General features: G+C 41.5%; 1 protein-coding gene across 1 annotated transcript in view; it reads right to left on the bottom strand.

Annotated features, from left to right (window-relative positions):
- Positions 1–516: 516 nt before the first annotated feature.
- LOC124240971 (collagen alpha-1(I) chain-like) overlaps positions 517–11,424 on the bottom strand; it is a 165,805-nt gene continuing 154,897 nt past the window's right edge. The window contains exon 5 of the mRNA XM_046664355.1: positions 517–1,023. The gene's annotated coding sequence lies outside the window, so the exon portion shown is untranslated. The remainder of the gene's footprint in view (positions 1,024–11,424) is intronic.

Here is an 11,424-nt window from a genome sequence, read left to right as displayed (position 1 = left end):
ATGTGTTCATTTCTGCTGAAGTCAACAAAAATCACCCAAATTCAATAATAGCAACAGTAAGGAGTGCTCCTTAAGTGCTTGTTTCTCACCAAGCCCTGAGCTAAGCACTTTAGATGCATTGTCTTTCTAAAGTCTCACAACAGCCCTACCACATAGCTTTTATTATTCCCATTATACAGATGAAGAGAGTGAGGCTTAGAAAGTTTAAATAACTTGTCCAATATTCCACAATTAGAAAGTGGAAGATGTAGAACATAGACTCTAGTTGGTCCTCGAGCCTTAACCACACCATAATAATTTGTGGATTAGAGCAGAAGAGATTTAAGATACTCAATCTGTGAAAAAATTAAATACAGGGAAATACACCCGTAATGGAATTTTCCAGGCTCTTAGTTTATCTTTAAACATAGTTCTGTCTAATGACAGGCTTTTCTTCTACACTAGCTTCTGTTGCCTCCCCATCTGTGTTTTTAATAAAGATAATTAGGGTCACCTTAGTTCAATCAGACCTTTTTATTCATAATTATACTGCACCTGGAAACCTGAGAGAATGTACAGCTTCATCTCAGCTCCCAGCCGATGCTTGGAATGGTTTGCTTTACCCTCAAAAGACAAGCAGTCTTTAGTGAAGAATTTAGGAAATTAGGCATTGGACCAGTCCAAATAGTCCAGCAATTAAAATTAGTCTCTAGTTCTCTGTCTCACAGACACACAGAGTTCATTTCTCTTCTCGATCTATTACTGCTGTGATGTTGGCAGAAACACTGATATCGCTGCTGGTCCTGGAATCCCTGTAGATACGTTTGGGATGTATGAGATGAGTTTGACTTTCCCTTCAGCTCAACCTCAGCAGGCCGCCTCTGGGATCTCCCAGAACCACAAGCATGGCATCGTTTGCCCTGTGATTTGTTTCCCATGAGCTGTGGATACCGTCGACTTGCAATAACAACCTTCCTTGGACCACAGCTTTCTCTCCAGTGTTTTATTGCATGGGAAGGTGGAAGATGGATGTCAACAGGACTGCTGTGAAGAGAAAGAAAACCAGTAGCAGATCATTTTGCAGGTATCACAAACAGCACTAAAAGGTACTACATCAATGCAATCTGAAGATTTTTCATGTTTTTCTCACTGGAGATTTAAGAAGAAGGTGTTTGGAATCAGACAAATGGCTTTTCAAAAATTTAAAAGCCACAGGCAGGTTTAAAAAGAGAAAACAAAGCACAGCAGTACTGTTGTTGCAATGACTTTAAAGAGGGTTCCGTGAGTTAGTGAGTGCAGGGGCTGGGAAAGGCCCACAGAGGGTCACTCCTTGGGCAGGGTAGCAACAGGGCAACTGGGAATGGCCAGTCTGAAGGACCTCAGAGGTACACTCAGGAGAAGCCACGAAATAGCCTCTTCTTCTACAATAAGGGTTTATAGCCAGAGGAAAGGACCCAGGTAGTCTTTGGGTCCATATAGCTTTTGCTAAGGTAAAATCATTGAGTAGGAAGGAATGGATGTGTTGAGTGTCTCTTTCAGAAATAAAAGCAGAAGCAGAAAACTTGATAACCGTAACAGGAGTCAGAACCATGGAACTAGGCTTTAGGAATGGCTGCTTTGCCAGTTTTATAGCATTCCATTTTAGTAACATTCTTAATGTGAAAAGAGCCTGATCCCCTAGCCTGCCAAATAGGAAAGAGCTCTGAGGAAGCCAGTCCAGGCTCAGAAGGACCTCTGCACACAGCGGCAATTAAAAGACCCTTTCATGCCTCCATAATGCCAGTGGAAAATTAAAATGTAATGTTTGTCTTTGACATGTCGTATGATAAAAGAGCCAAAAATGAAAACAAGAAATTGACAGTTAACCCAAGAACGTTCAACATTTCCTCATATGAACTTTGATAATGTTGAGTCAAATATGAGAGTGCTATTTATTATCTTAAATACAAACTCCTTCCACGAGGGAAGGGATTGTTGTTATTCTTATTGTTTTGTTTTTTGGATGAATTTAAACATGGAGAAATATCTTTGCCTAATGAGTGGAGGACTGCAAAGGTGAGTTGCACTCCAACATCCCACCAGGAACTCTTAAAATAAAAGGCAAACCAGAAAATCTCCTCCCCTAAGAAATTCTCTCATCAGCCGAACCCTTCAACAATTTTAAAGAAGAGGTGTATTTCCACAAGTACACTCAGTGATGGCGGCTTGAATTGATGTGAAATCTGATCTAACTTAAAAGAACTGATCTACTTCAAAGGAAAAGCCAGTCCCCTCTGATTCTGCCACTTTAATTAATGAAAAATAAATAATAATCCTTTTGCCTCAAAAGACCTTCCCCATATTGTGAAACAACTTTTACCTACAGGGGAATAGTAATGAGGGAACAGGAAGGAAAACAGCCCCACATGGAGATTAAAGAAAGGCTTTCATATTTTTAAATTTGTGCCACACATGCTAAAGCACATCCTGGTCCTCCAAAGGGTCCTTTGAGCCTTATTTTCATTCAAGGTTCAATATTCATTCAAGAAACACTTACAGATACCTACTTTGAGTTGAGTAGGAGCACAAAGTGTTCTCAGTGTTGCACACTGAGATGAAGATAGAGGAGTTATGACATCTCCCCCCCAGGGTGGTTATTTCATAATCTAATACAGCCTTGAAATAAATGATTTAAGCATTAAGGTTATGCTATTGTGGGAGAATTTAACAATGGAGTACATTCAAGGATTTTCCCCTTTTAAAATAGCTAATGATAGAGTTACATAGAAAAAGGCTTTTTCCTTTCTAAAAATCTGTGAAATCATGTCTATCAAGCAAAAAAATGTTTCTGCCGCAATTATCAATGTTTATTCCCGGTAAGCCAAAAACTAGAAAACAAAATCTATAACCCTACCACTCAGATAATGTGGTGTGACAATTTATATTGAAATAATGACAATATCTCCTGAAATATGGAAGAAAAATACAAACCTTGAGAATAGGAGCCAGGCCAAATTTCTAAGAGACTTAACAAATGAGGTCCCGAATGGCCCTCCACCCCATCCTTGTGGACGCATCTGTGTTGTAACGAAGGAGAGAGAGCTCTGCTTTTGTAAGAGGAACCAAATTCGTTCAACCCCGGGCTCTGCCCCTTGAACAGTAAGAACAATCCCTCCATGGCTGCAACGGGCTGAAACCTCACTGAAATGTTTACGTCGCCCTGTGAGGCATATGCATCATCCCTTGTCAAACATTAGGAATATGAGGTTCAAAGAGATTAACTAGTTTATCCAGCTTAAGTACCAGGGTCACGATTTAAACTCAGAACTAACCAGGTTCAAAGCATTTCCAGAGAGGACATACCTCCTTTCATGTTGCAGCCTTCAGTCCCTTTACCCATAAAATGGACCGAGCAAGGCCTCTCTCTCAACATTGTTCACAGGAATAATTTTACTGTGGTCATGAACTTGAAGGTGTTCTAGTGATTAAGATTCGGTGCACTCGCCTCCACGGCCAGGGTTTGTTTTCTGGTCAGGGAACCACACTACCCATCTGTTGGCTGTCATAGTGTGGCAGCTGCATGTTGCTGTGATGCTGAAAGCTAAGCCACTGGGATTTCAAATACCAGCAGGGTCCCCCATGGTGGACAGGTTTCAGTGGAGCTTCCAGACTAAGACAGACTAGGAAGAAGGACCTGGCCACCCATTTCCAAAAAAAATGGGCTGTGAAAACTCTATGAATAGCAGTGGAGCATTGTCTGATATAGCGCTGGAAGGTGAGAGGATGGCACAAAAAGACCAGGCAGGGTTCCGTTGTGCTGTACACGGGGTCACTAGGAGTCAGAATCAACTGGACGGGGCCGTCAACAATGAATTTGGAAAAGCCTTGTAAACTGTGAAGTGCCATAGCAATGCATGAGACTCTGAGACACTATTCAGTGGGATGAACAATTCCTAGAACATGGATTCAGAAACAAAATCATCATTAATTTATCTCTTCATCATCATTATTTTGATGTTTTGTGTATCCTTCATGGAAAAAAAAATGGATGTAAATTTTGTAGGGCAAGTAGAAGTCACATCTCACTATCATCTTTGGATTAAAAAAAAAAAACATTGGGTCTTCAGATTAATTATTAAACTTCTGGCCAGTGTCAGGAGAACAGAAAAAAACTCAAGGAGCAATTTCCAAAGGTAAGGAGAAACTTCTAGATTATCCCACCAGGATTTTGTGCCTTTCACATACAGAAAGCTGTCAGTGCCTTGAGAATGCCACAAGGCAATGGATTGGCTGTAGACTCGTGAGAGGCCTCCGCCTGCCACTGTGACTTCTTCATGTCATGGACTTTCTCTCATCTTGGCTTCTAGCATCCCTCCTCTTGCCCACATTGTCTGCCCCAGAATGGTTGTTGTTGTCCTGGCACATCGTGCTCTTCCACACTGCCTGGCACTTTACACTCTGATCCCTCTTCCTGGCTGGATATATCCTTTGATTCCTGGATTAAGAACCTCTCCCTCCAGCTCTGGCCCCGTCATCTGAGCCTCCCTCCAGACCCCCATTCGGTGGCACAGGGAGATGGGTTGGGATGGTTAGCAGCAGTTGCCTGGCTCAGGGGTACATTTTTCTTTTAAAAGTATTTGATTTCTTCGAGTCATGGAAGGATACGTATTCGTTAAAAATACTTTTACAGTTATAGAAAATCAAATGGAAGAAATAATCTTCCCATAATTCCTCCACTCAAATATTGCTAACCTTTGGGTCGTGGTCATGCTGGTCATCTTTCTTGGGATAGTCTCCCCCCACCGTCTTGCAGATGTAAGAAGGGTGAATGGAAAGATATTCAATTTGAAGGGTTTGCACTCTTTTCCACCCCTTGCTCCCTTCTACCACAGTCTGCTGAGGGAGTTCCATCTCGTGGTGCTAGGCCTCTCCCTTTGCCCCTCCACTCACCCTTTCGCCCTAACATCTAAGGAGGTTCAGAGTTTTCTTCCTCATTTCTTAACCTTGTTTTGCTCAGAGGGATTAAGAGAGATGAAGTTACATTTTGGTAGGTGGTTGAAATTCAGCTCTGGAAAGAGAAGTTTCAAGGAGAGGTGCTAAGTCATAGAGCTATTGAGACTGAAAAGAATGGAGAAAGGGAATTTTTAACAGTATCCTTTCAGGTTATAATTTGGATCCCTTCACATCACCCCACTTAGACTGCTATGCTGCAGTGTCAAAGAATCCCAAATCTCAGTGGCCTATAGCAGCATTAATTTTCATTCGTGTTACATGTCAGTTGCGGGCCACCTCTGACTCAGCTCTATATACGCTTTAATGCTGGACCCAGTATGAAGGACCGGTCCTATATGCTCCAGTCACGACACGCAGAAGGAAAATAAAGATGGTAGAACCACTTGTTGGCTCTTAAAGCTTCTGCTCGTAAGCGGTATGTATCGCTTCTCACATTTCTGTGCCGAAGTAATTGACATAGCCCAGCCTGACATCAATGAGTGTGAGGTATGGTACTCCCACAGAGAGGGAAAGCCTTATGTTTGCAAATAGTAGTACAATCTACCATACTATAGTAAGTTGAATCCTTTAAGAAACAGATTCTTCAATGGAGATTTGCCTGCAGGAATTTTATTGGGGGTGAACTTGGAAGCGCACCTGTGAGGGCGTATGGGAAACAGGATCAGGAAGAGGGAAAAGTTGAACTATGATGCAGTCTCCACAAAGGCCTCAGGTGATCCCCAGGGGAACTCTGGAACTGGAGTGTCCCTTCAGAATTGTCCCAAACTGAGACAAGGCAGTTAGATGTTTGTATGGCAGCATGGACCAGCCATTGGAAGAATATCTCAAGGAATTGGGGCATAACCTTGGGCGGGGCAGTCCCTATAGCCAAGGGTAACATTCCTGGATGCTGGAAGAATGAGTCTTTCCGGCCAGGAGGGGGCAATCTAGGTGACACACACAGCATCTGTACATACATTCCTGAACATTCTTTATGAAACACGTTTAAAGACCACAATTGCTTTTAATTATTTTTGGCTTCTCAACAGTGTTCCACTGACACAACCCCAGTCAGAGGCAACCATGGGGCATCCATCAGTTTATACAAATGTGATCACCGGTCATATATAAATACGTATCCTGATTTTCTTTGTGGTGTTTAAAAACTCTTCATAAAATCATTTATTCTGTGGTTGAAGGAGACAGAAGATAAGTGAATCAAAAAGCTGAATATATTTCTTAATCCAGTCTAAGAGTACTTGCTTGGCGGAAGTTTTGCAGGAACTAATGGTTAGCTTGGAAAGCCATGGTGCTGGCTGCTGAGTTAGCCGTGGGAGGTGTGTGGGGTGGAGAAGGAAGGAAGGAAGGAAGGAAGAATTCTGGTTTCCTTTTTAATAACATGTCTGATGGGTTCCAGCAAGGGACTTAAGTTCTTTGATTTCCTCTTTTGCAGTTGGAATCACCCAGTTGTCATCCCTCTGAGGGTTTGCTAAGGACCTCGGGGAGGGGGAGAGGGCGGGGGAGGTGCTGGGCACCAAGCACTGAGGCTGCTGACGTCAGCAGTGTCCTAACCACTCATCTTCTGCAATCTGAGTGCAAGACCACTTTATTCCCCACAAGTCTTACATTTTAACAAGCGATTTCTTTCCATGAGCTCTGAAAAGTGCATCTCTCTGCCAGACACTTACTTTCTCTAAATATTCTAATTGAAAAAGGGTAACCATAATGCAAACTGATCATTTTGAGTTTTCTGCCCTTTTAGCAATTTTGGCTGAAACTCTGCAAGGCAAAGGTTACCTTAATTTATTTTTTAAAATTGCTGCTCTGAATAAAGGGAAGAAAGGCAATGAAAAGGCAGTATTTGTATGTGATCAAAGCTCATCTGAATCCAAGGCAAATTTTCAGTGCAATAATTACCCGAAATTGAAGACCTCTTTCAGCCTCATAAAACTGGTTTGTCTTATTCAGACAAAACCCTCCCTAGTATCTAAGCCTGTGAAACATCACTGGTTAGGAAGGGAAGAAAAGAAAGACAGAAAAAGGCGTTTGGATACGCTGACATGAAAATAAAGCTGCACTTTGGTTTTAGTTCATCGATAAAGCAACCCAGCTTTGCAGACTTACCTGCCATGCATCCCCTGCATAAATCAATTTCAAAAATTGTCATTTTTTAAATTATAAAAATAGTAGATGGTCAATGTAGGAAACATATAAAATAGAGAAAAAGATAAAGATGTAGACAAAAATTGCATATTATCTCACCACCCAGATAAACCTGCCATGCAGAGCAAATCACTGTTAATATTTTTTGGTCTACCCTGCACATACATAAGTTTGCGTGCGTGTGTGTGTGTGTGTGTGTGTACTTATATGCATACATACTACATACCTTCTTCAGTTCTGAACACAGAAGTTCTCATCCGGAGAAGGCCTGACACCTGGTCAGATTCCCTCTCATCAGGGTCAGCAAGGTAGTGGGAGCAGGAGCGATGACATCTCTTTTCACAAGGTCATTCAAACTGCTGTCCACATGTTGGTCAGCTACTTCCTTTCCATTTTTGCTTAATCCCTGGGCACTTCTCCCTCCTTACTTTGAGCTCTTGACCCAGGCCACCACTCTCCCCTTTTGGAACAGCCTCTTGCCTAAACCTCCATGAAAATGAAGCCTCCTGGGTTTTCTCCTGCCTCTGGGCCACTGACTGGTGATGGCATTGACTGCCCCCCGCCCCTATATGTTAGCCATTGCTGCTCCTGAGAGTTCGGTCCCAAGACGTCCCCCCTCCTCATTCCCCAAACATGTTTTACTGCTTTTGATGTTTCTAAGGAGCTTTGCCTCCTTAACCTCCAAGTCTCCCTTTCCATTAATTCTTCCCTATTTCTTGAAGGCATTCCCTCTTTCTTCACACTCATACACGCACTCTACCTGGATTACTCTTACTGATCTTTAAGATTTCAGTTTAGATGTTGCTGCCTTTGGAAGATCTTGGCTGACACCCCACGTCATGTGCTTCTTATGTGTACCCATAATACTCTGCCCCTTTCTTCCTCTGGACTTAGGGAACTGTTTCCTAATTACCTATCTGTCTGTATGTCTGATTAAACTGTGAGGCTGAAGATCATGTTTATTAGTCATCACTACATCCCAGCTCCTGGCAGTGTCTGGAACTTAGTAGACTCACAGTAGCTATTGAATAAAGAGATGCCAACACAACTATTAACACAATTCTTTGGGTGATTTTGTATGGCTTAATCAGTGAAGACAGGTACAGCTCATCTCTGCTGAATCATATGTGTCTTAGTTTCTTAGGGTTGCTGTAACAAACAACAGAAGAGGTGGTTAAACAGCAGATACTTATTTCTCACAGTTCTGGAGGCTGGAAGTCTGAGATCAGGGTACCAACACAGTTGGTTCTTGGTGAGGGCCCTCCTCCTGCTTATGTCCTCACAGGGCCTAACTTGATGCCTGAACAGAGAAAGAGATCTCCTGTCTCTTCCTCTTTTTATAAGGGTACTAATCCCATCATGAGGACCTCACCCTCATGACCTCATCTAACCCTAATTACCTCCAAAAGGCCCCACCTTCAAGTATCATCACACTGGGGATTAGGGTTTCAACACACGAATTTGGTGGGGGACACAAACATTCAGTCCATAGCAATGTGCTCCACACATGCCTTAAAAATTTGAATCTCCTCTCGGGACAAAACAAGGTAAATTGGCCCTTACCTGCAACCTGAGAATTTACATCAAATATAAGCACTAAACAGTGAGGGGCTTTTAACCCAAGAACCGGCCATGGAATGAACTTGTAACATCCCTTCCATAAAGGTCTTTGAATATTGGACAAGTCTCTTGGAGGCCTCCACACAGAAACCGGCTCCCAGAGAGCATTGACTTCATCTGTCTTGTTAGCTATTAATTCCTGTACTTCGAATGGAGTCTGGCATATTGCAGATGGTCAACGATCATCTGTTAAATTAATGAATGAAGTACAGTGCTTTATTGCCCTGAGGCGGGAGGTGGGGGTAATGGGTAGTAAAATTAGATGGCCTTTCAAGCTGTAGGTAGATTTAACTTACAGTTATTTGAATCCACACACACCTATGTTTGCATGTTGTATTTGTTTATTCATTTCCTTGATGAATTTATCAATTCTTAACTTTGTTTCACGCAAAAGGTGTGGAGGTTGCTTATGGAAACACACATTTTGCAGCACAATAATAAAGAAATAGGCAAGAAAATTGGAGTAAAGTTAGCACACAAGGTTGTGTGCTATGAGGACCTGTGTCATTTGGTCTGAACTTGCTAGAAGCCAAAACAAAGAGTTGAACCAAGTCAGTTATAAGAGTTGCAGTATCCATAAGATAGTAATAAACCAGTTGCCAAGGAGTTAGAAGGTAAACTCCATTACTCAGGGCAGGGATTTTTGTCTCTTGTTTACTATTTTATTTTTAGCACCCAGAACAGTGCCCAAGAAAACTGTGAGCAAGATACAAGTTTTGAATGAATTAATAAATAAAGCATTTTCCTAATCTTAGGTACTAAAGGATCTTCAAAAGAGGGGAAACCATGTAATAAAGTGTGTAGCATCCCAAGGCATCATATGACAAATATTGATTTCCCTAGAATGATTTCCTTTTCACACTTCAATGTAAACTGATGGCCTGAAATGTTATTCAACAGGATGTATTCGATAATGTCAGTTCTATAAATTTTATCAGTTGTAGCTTTTTGGTGATCTGTCTTGAGCTAATGATAAAATGTAGACTATTTTCAGGCAATGTTCCATGAAGGGTATTTCTCATGTTCGATAAGAAACAGGCAGCAGAGTCTGAAATAATATTCTTCAGGAAGAAACCGAAGTGCACAGACCCATTGTTGCTGATGTAGGGCGGCCATACGCTTTGCCACTCTGCTGCCTATGATGAAAGGCGGTGCTACACTTCAATATTCCTGTTGCTGACATTGATTGGGTAACTTCCCTGTACCAGGTGCTGGGTTAAGTGTTTCCTTTAATCTCCGCAATAACCTTATGAGGTAAGTACTACCACTAAACCCCCATTTTACAGGTGACAAACCAGGACTTAAAGAAGTTAATGATAAAAATTAGAGAACTAGTAGTGGTGTCATGGGCAATATTTGACCCAGGATGCCTGACCTCCTACCACTATTGATGCCTATGTGAAAATTAAGGAAACTTCTTGAGATGTGCCAGAATCAATACCCCTTTTTGTTCTCCCCCACAACATAAACACACTTGACCGGTACTCTCTATCAGCAGAGAGATGACTTTCCTCAGAACCTTGTTCATGACCTTAATGTATTCCATATCATCTGTAGCAATGAAATAAGTGACATAATAACAATAGAATATAGTAATTCATAATAATCTCCCAAACATATTTTGTTGAATGTTTAAATACCTTTACAGTCACAAACAAAAAGAAACTGAAGAGAATTGTAGAAACGTGCAATTCTGTTTATTTTCAACCAGTCTAAGCAGGAGTTTCTGATTCAGTCCACAGCCTGGTTCCAAAAGGGCCATTTTCCTGTGTCTTTTCCTTGAGTAAATAATGCACAAGATGATCATTGTCTGAGTGCAGTATCATAATGGGTTTTCTTTTTATTTGAATTTTCATTTATTGATTTTGTTTCTCTTCCACATGAATAATGCATCCCCTCAGAAGGCATCCAAATCCACATTATTTGGCACACTAAATAAAAAGTCTTTTCTTTTGAGCTGTAACAAATACAAATTACGTAGTCAATGTGTTTTTAAATTGTTTAAATATGTATTTACATGCTAAACTGAGGCATTATTGGAGTTGTTTGTACAGCAAGTAGAGTTTTAAATGGTCCAAATATCTGTTCATCATAATAAAATAACTTTAAATGAGGCTGTTGTGGTTCACTTGAGGGAAATAGCATATTTAAATATTGATAAAGAGCGTTCCCTGTAATAACTGGGAGGGGGCCGTAGCAGTTTAGGTAAACAGTGAAGCCCTTCAAGGCTTTGCACAGATTGACACACTTGAGTAATGCCTTGTATCACTCTTCCCAAGTGTCCTTTGCTTTGTGTTCTTCTATATAATCAAAGAAGAACCTAAATAACGTCCAAACTGTCCACTCCCAATTCATCTTCCCAAGAACAGTGCATTGATTGTGGGAGGGTTCCTGCAAATGTGAATTAGTGAAGGAAGCTGGCAGCACCCCAGAAGGAGGACGGGAGGCTGAGGGGGAGAGGGTTGAGCATTATACTCCCTCCGCCCCAGTGCCATCTGAATGGGGTTGGGGCAGAGATAGGATGATTTCATAGCTAACTATGCCCTTGGCCATGGCACTGCATTTGGCAGGGATTTGTTCGAAAGGGAAGAAACAGAGGAGCTATTTCTGAGACAGGCAAAGAAATTTAGCAGAAGTGAGATACATAAACTAGGAAGAATTTATTCAGCTCGGTGACCAAAAAAAGTCATT

This window comes from Equus quagga, chromosome 6, assembly GCF_021613505.1.
Source record: "Equus quagga isolate Etosha38 chromosome 6, UCLA_HA_Equagga_1.0, whole genome shotgun sequence".
NCBI lineage: Eukaryota > Metazoa > Chordata > Mammalia > Perissodactyla > Equidae > Equus > Equus quagga.
The sequence above is the reverse complement of the archived record's forward strand: the minus strand, read 5'-3'. Positions and strand labels throughout refer to the sequence as shown.